The sequence below is a fragment of the Cyprinodon variegatus genome, unplaced genomic scaffold, assembly GCF_000732505.1.
Source record: "Cyprinodon variegatus isolate N-32 unplaced genomic scaffold, C_variegatus-1.0 Scaffold378, whole genome shotgun sequence".
Lineage (NCBI taxonomy): Eukaryota > Metazoa > Chordata > Actinopteri > Cyprinodontiformes > Cyprinodontidae > Cyprinodon > Cyprinodon variegatus.
The window spans coordinates 543684-550330 of NW_015150831.1; positions in this window are offsets into that span (position 1 = coordinate 543684).

Here is a 6647-nt window from a genome sequence, read left to right on the forward strand (position 1 = left end):
TGGTGCAGCATCAGACTCATATGCTGACTAGAATTGAGTAGGACTACGTCAGGCTAATAAATTACAGTAACATAAAAACACATGCAAAGGAAAATGCTGCCAGCAGCAAAGACAACTGCAAGTTAAGAAAAGCTGCAAACTTGCCCCTCACGTTGGAGCTGCTGAAAACTGTTCAGGGGAGACGATTACCAATCTATTCAGGGCTTAACTCTTAGATAAAACTGGAACAGGATGCTCCAAATGATTTAGTGTTCAAAAAAGGGTAAAAGGAAAACGTGCCTTTCTTTTTATCCCTCAAAATGTCTGCTGGATGGGTATCCTGTTTTTATTTTAGTTAAGAATCTGGTCTGTTCCATATGTGTTGATCATCGCCCTCTGCTGGCCTTCCATTATGTGAAGCTAGTTTACAGCTTTTCATAAAGTTATTGTGGAGAATTTTTTAAAAGACCCGCCCTCTCCACTTTAAAAAAAAAAAAGTGCATACAAGGGCAAGCACGAGCCCTTTACTCCTTGTACACACTCTGTTTAAAATTTGCTGTTCTCATAGCTCATACAAAACTTAATGTGTCCACATACAGCAGGGACTATATATATAGGGAGCTCAGTTAACTGACCATTAGACAGATGATCACTGCTTTTTGCTTCCCGTTGGTCATGTAACTCCTCCTCCACTGGACGGTGCGTGCGCCATCTTTGTTATTAGTCGTCACTGTCGGGAAGCGAAAGCGGGCCGCTGTGACAGCAAATTCCATAGTGCTTTGCAAGGAGAGCTCTCCGTGCAAAGCATTCTGGGATATATCTGCCTCTTCTGATGCCTTTCTTTTCTTCTCATACACTTCGTTGGCAGTTTTTCTCTTAAGACCTTCGGCCATTTTCAAAGAACTGCGGGGAGAAAGGTGAGCTTCAATGACTGTCGAGAACCGTAGCTCACCACAAATATACCTGAAAGTGCTAACGGACCTAACAAGACGAGCACCTAGGAAGGCCTTACGTAAACATATCGCCAGAATGATTGAACCACCCGGACATAAAAGATTGTCCTCTTTACCTTTAACTTGTTTTTACTCTTTCTAGGATTTGTTTCTTTGCTTGCGTCTTATGAGTTGTTAGTATCGTTTTAATACTTGTTGCAGCACATCACAGGCCATTTGCACCCCTCGGCGACCATAATGTGAGACATTATCAGTTTAATTAATAATCTAATGTAATCTGACAAACCTCTTCCTTGCCTTTAGATGAGAATCAGAGTCTTAAGCCGACCTAACAGCAGACACAAGCTTTCTTTTTTACATCTTCATCTTTAATTCTTTGCACTCTTAACATTTACATTTGTAAGGGTAGGACCCGGTCCCAAATTAGCCCAATGGTTGTCATGGAGACTTGATAAGATACCACTCTTTGCTGCAGTTCTCTATCAGTGATCATTTGAGATGCCTTATTATCAACCCGATCACTGTGAGCACCTTCAAATTAAATCTGGCCTCTCCAGCCTAAAAGAGATCAAAATTATTCTAGAGTTTATGATGCATTTAAAAAAAAAGTGTACTTTAAATTATAAAATGATTTTTTTGTGTTTGCTTTTGAGAGATTATTTAGCTGCTATGAATATATCATTTAATGTTTAAGTACTGTTTTATCTGGGTACCATCATGTTAGGAAAGCTATTGTACTTTGTAAAAGTCTTATTTTTCTGTGTAAATGCAACAAATATCCTCAAGTTGGTAGAAATGTGTCTGATGACGAGGGAAGACTGAAGATGTTTGTCTGTAAAAGGGAAGCACTAACCCTCCGGTTGGCATTATCTTTGTGTTTTAAGCCCTTCATGTCTGCAGAGCAAACAAAAGGGAGGGATTGCTGATAACAGTTTCACCTCACAGCTCTGTTCTGGATGAGAGCAGGAAGATGCTTTCTGTTTAACAGTATAGTTTACATGATACGATTTCAGAGGAGAGTCAAACCTGCAATAAGGTAAACAGTTGTAGAGAAAAAAAGGAAAGAGTTGGATCTAGATCTACCTTTTTTTTTTAGATTGCACATTTCGATTTTTCTAACATGGTTGAAATTAAAGATATTTATTGATGCAATCCGAGAATTTCTTTTTTTTCCATAATTTTGTCTGGAGCTCACATTTACATAAAGGGACCCAGTGGAGTTTAACTCAGTATTATTCTCCCATTTCACTGTGATAGGTCTTTTATCATTGCCTTCCTCCATAATCACGGATGTTACTCTGAGAACAAAGCTGGCTTTGTGAAGAAACTACCTTTCCCAGACTTTTGTGAAGGACTTTTTCCGGCTTGCAGGGAGCAAAGACCTCCAGCACCTCTAAGGCTTATCAGCCCGAGTTCATATTCTTTATTTAGGCTCATTATGTTGTTTTGCAGAAGAAAGTTTTTCTGGTATTTACAGATTTAAAGTCAGTTCAGCTTCAGATGTTACAGTGCATCTGTGCTGCCTCACATTGGCCTGGTTAAAAACAGGCGGAAGAGTGAAGCACCTCCATGTTTACACTGATAATCTACAGCAAAATGTGTCTTTAAGAAAACACCCACAGGTAGATAGAGGGTTTCACTTCCTCTCTGGCAGCTCTGTACCAAATACCTTATATTTGAAAAACATGCTTCAGATCTCATTCATACATCTATGAAATTTCACATGTTTTTTTCAGATGATGTTGTACATATTGTATGGTTTTACTGATTTTATGCAATAAAGGTTTTCTAAGAGTATGTATGTGTCACTGAGTTCTTATGTGAGCAAAAAGCAACCAAGATACCCTTGAAAGATACTGCAGATTTCACGATTGGGTTGAGATTTTGAGGACCCAAATGCAAAGGTGAGGAGGCAGAGGGGATTTTTGAAGATTTAATGAATTACTCACAAGCAACTGAACCAAAGAACAAAATACATAGAACAAAAAAACAGACAGCTTCATGGGGAAAAATTCACCTGCGGAAAGAATGAGGAACCAGCACCAAGGAACTGCACAGGGAGAGTATATATGGGAGGCTGAACAAAGACAGGACTAATGAGCTGATTGGGAGCAGGTGTGAACAGAGGATTCTAGAAGGAGCTAGGAAAAATGAGACCAACACAAGAGGGCAACAAAGGGCAACAAAGAAAAACCTAAGAACTCAAATATATCCAGAAAACACAACAAAATAGGAATAAAACCAATAAAACTAGAAAACAAAGAAAAACATGGATCATAGTGAAACTGAATAGTAAAAAGAAAAGAACTTAACAGAACCAAGACCGTGACAGCAGTGGCATAGTGTTTTACATTTTGTTTGGGTTTAGTCTGAACTTAGTGCACAATCTACAGGTAGGTACAAATCATACTGGAAAAAAACTGAACTCTAGATAAGTCATTTTTCTTAAAATAAGTGCATTTTTTTCTTGGATTGAGGAGCTAAAACAGACATTTTGTGAATGGAACAACACAATTTGCATTGTCTTATTTCAAGTGAATATTATCCCATTATCTTATTTTAAAATATTCATTCTATTGGCAAACTACACTGGAAAAAATCAAAATCTAGACATGACATTTTTTTCTTAAAATACGTGAATTTGTTCTTGGATTGAGGAGATAAAAGAGACGTTTTGCCAATGGAACAAGACAATTTACACTTAAAATAAGAAAACATAATTGTATTGTCTTATTTCAAGTGCATGTTATCTAATTATCTTATTTTAAGAGTAAAAAATATTCATTCAATTGGCAAACTATCTCATTTACTTACTCAAATTAAGGGTAAATACACTCAATGTAAGAATCTTTTAGTAATTTCTAGATCGTTTTTGCAGTGCAGAAGAGAACAACGACAATAACAGAACCTCTTTGATAGGTGAAGATGGTGATAAGTCGTTTATTTTAAAAGCTAAACATCTATGAAGGATTTTCCTAAAAAAAAAAATCACCCAGCAAACCTCTAAACTGAAAAAAATCACAATCTGGATAAGTCATTTTTCTTAAAATAAGTGCATTGGTTCTTGGATTGAGGTAAAAGAGACATTTTGCCAATGGAACAAGACAATTTACAGAAGAAAACCTAATTGCATTGTCTTATTTCTAGTAAATATTGGCTAATTATCTCATTTTAAGAATAAGAATACTAATTCCATTGGCAAACTATCTCATTTACCTACTCAAATTAAGGGTAAATACACTCAATTTAAGACATTTTTACTTATTTCTAGATTATTTTTCCAGTGTAAACACCGAGGCAAAGGAGAGAAAATGGAGAGAATAAATACATAAATGTATTAAAATAAAACACTATATTTTTGTATTTTCAAAATACTGCAAAATACTTCAATCTAAGAGCTTTTTTCTTCTATCCCTTTACTTGTAAACTATCTGGAAGAAATTTCATTAAGTACAACTCTCAAGACATTTTTCATTTTTTTAAAGTGCAGCAGTGATAAAGGTAAGGAGAAGTAATCATGTAAACATATTTGAAATACATTTTTTCTAATACTTGTGTTAGAAATAGTGCCCATCCCTGCATGTTATATAATTCAAAGAATGGATGCACTGGAAAAAATTCAAATGCAGATGAGTCATTTTTTTTCTCAAAAGAAGTGGATTTGTTTTTTGGTTTAGGAAGTAAAAGTGACATTTCAGCAATGGAACAAGGAAATTTGAATTTAAAATAAGAAAACACAATTGCATCGTCTTGTTTCTAGTGCATATTATCTAATTATCTTATTCTAAGAGTAAAAATACTCCTTTCCTTTGGCAAACTATCTCATTTACCTACTCAAATTAAGGGTGAATACACTTAATTTAAGAAATGTTTAAGTATTTCTAGATCCTTTTTTTTTTTTTTCATTGGTGGAAACCACTGCCTAAATGTTCCTCACAGTTTCTTAGTCCTTTAGCATTTCCTGGGGCGGGTTGCAGCCTAGAGCAAAGAGGCCAACTTTGACTGGAAAAAGGATGTTTTTCTCCTTCAGGTTGAAGGAGAGATCCTGCCTCAGGTGGAGCAGTATAAATATGTTGGGGACCAGTATACAAGTGAGGGGACAATAGAGCTGTAAATGCTCCACCTTTCTGTTGCGCTAAAGATAGAGCTAAGCAAAAAGGTCAGTCTACATTCCTACCCTCCCAAAAATGGCTTTTATGGTCCAGATCAAGACCAAAGAAGGAGATCCTGAATATTTCAGTTTATTTTTATAGCACCAATTCACAACACATGTCATCTCAAGGCACTTTACAGTTCACCATCTTCTAGTCAGATTGGTTCAAAGTTTTCTATCTAAGGAAAACCAGTTGATTGCATTGACTCATTGCCCCGAATGCAATCCTTCACACTAAGCATGCTTGTAGCGACAGTGGAGAGGAAAAACTCCCTTTTAACAGGAAGAAGCCTCCAGCAGAGCCAGGCTCAGTGTGAGCGGCCATCCACTGCGCCACCAAAGCATGCCCCATCTATATCACCATTAGTTCCACCACATAACATCCCATCTAAATCTGTGGTGGCAATGTGACTAAAATGTTGAGATGTATAAAGGTACCAAACACCCTGCCTACATGCTGGCAATAGTCGTCCTTCATTGTCAATGTTGTGGAATCTTTATTTTTCAGTAAAAACAGACAAAGGTCATTCTATGTACATTTATTTTAACGGCACAATCATGTTTAAGGCTTTCAGCTCTCACAGAGACAAAACATTGAAGGGAGACATGCAGCCTATTTTATATAACATAGAGGAGGGTGAAAGCTTCCTGGAGATAGCAAGTTGTTTTTACCATAAAGCAGTCTGTTATCAACATTCCTCCATAGCTGACCTTGGCACCTAGAATGTGAATCTTCTGACTCCGACTTCTTAAAACAATCAGTAGGAAAGATTTTAAAAGGGCTCAAAGGGCAGCAGGCACCTCCTCTTGCAACAAAATCTGTAAAACATCTCAAGGTTACCAGGATAACACATGACAGATTATATTTTTTAACCACACCATTTAGGAACAGCTTTAGCTTATGAACTATGGAAGCTGTCAAAAGGTAAATGTGTCTGTCATCGCTGACCAACTAATACAGAGACATTACCCAGCAGATGGCCCTGAAGTTAGCAGAGGGTCAGACACAGAGAGGCATTAATGCCAGAACACCACCCCACTGCTGGGCCGAGGGAAACCAAGGAAATCTTTATAATATTAACTTTGATATTGCAATAATAACACAATGTTTTCAGACAGGCTTACCGTGAACATCGAACATCATATGTCAGAGCACTCACCAAAGCCAGATCCCAATATTTCTCACAAAAAATCTCAAACAGCACTGGAAACCCAAAACAACTATTCTCAACAATAAATTTTCTGCTCAAACCTCCCACACATGCACATGTCGATAATAGTACTAGTCAGTGTAACAGATTTATGGACTTCTTCAAAACAAAGGTAGCATCAATCCGGTCAGCCTTCCCTGTTACAGCCCCATCACCATCACCCGCTGACGGCACTCCCTCAACCCAACACAATACTTTCTCAGTTTTCTCAGACGTCACGCAGACAGAGGTAGAGAAGATCATAAAAAGCATGAGGCCATCCACCTGCGTGTTGGACCCTCTCCCCACTGCACTACTAAAAAATCACATCACAGCCATCAGTCCATTAATCACAGCAATAATTAACCAGTC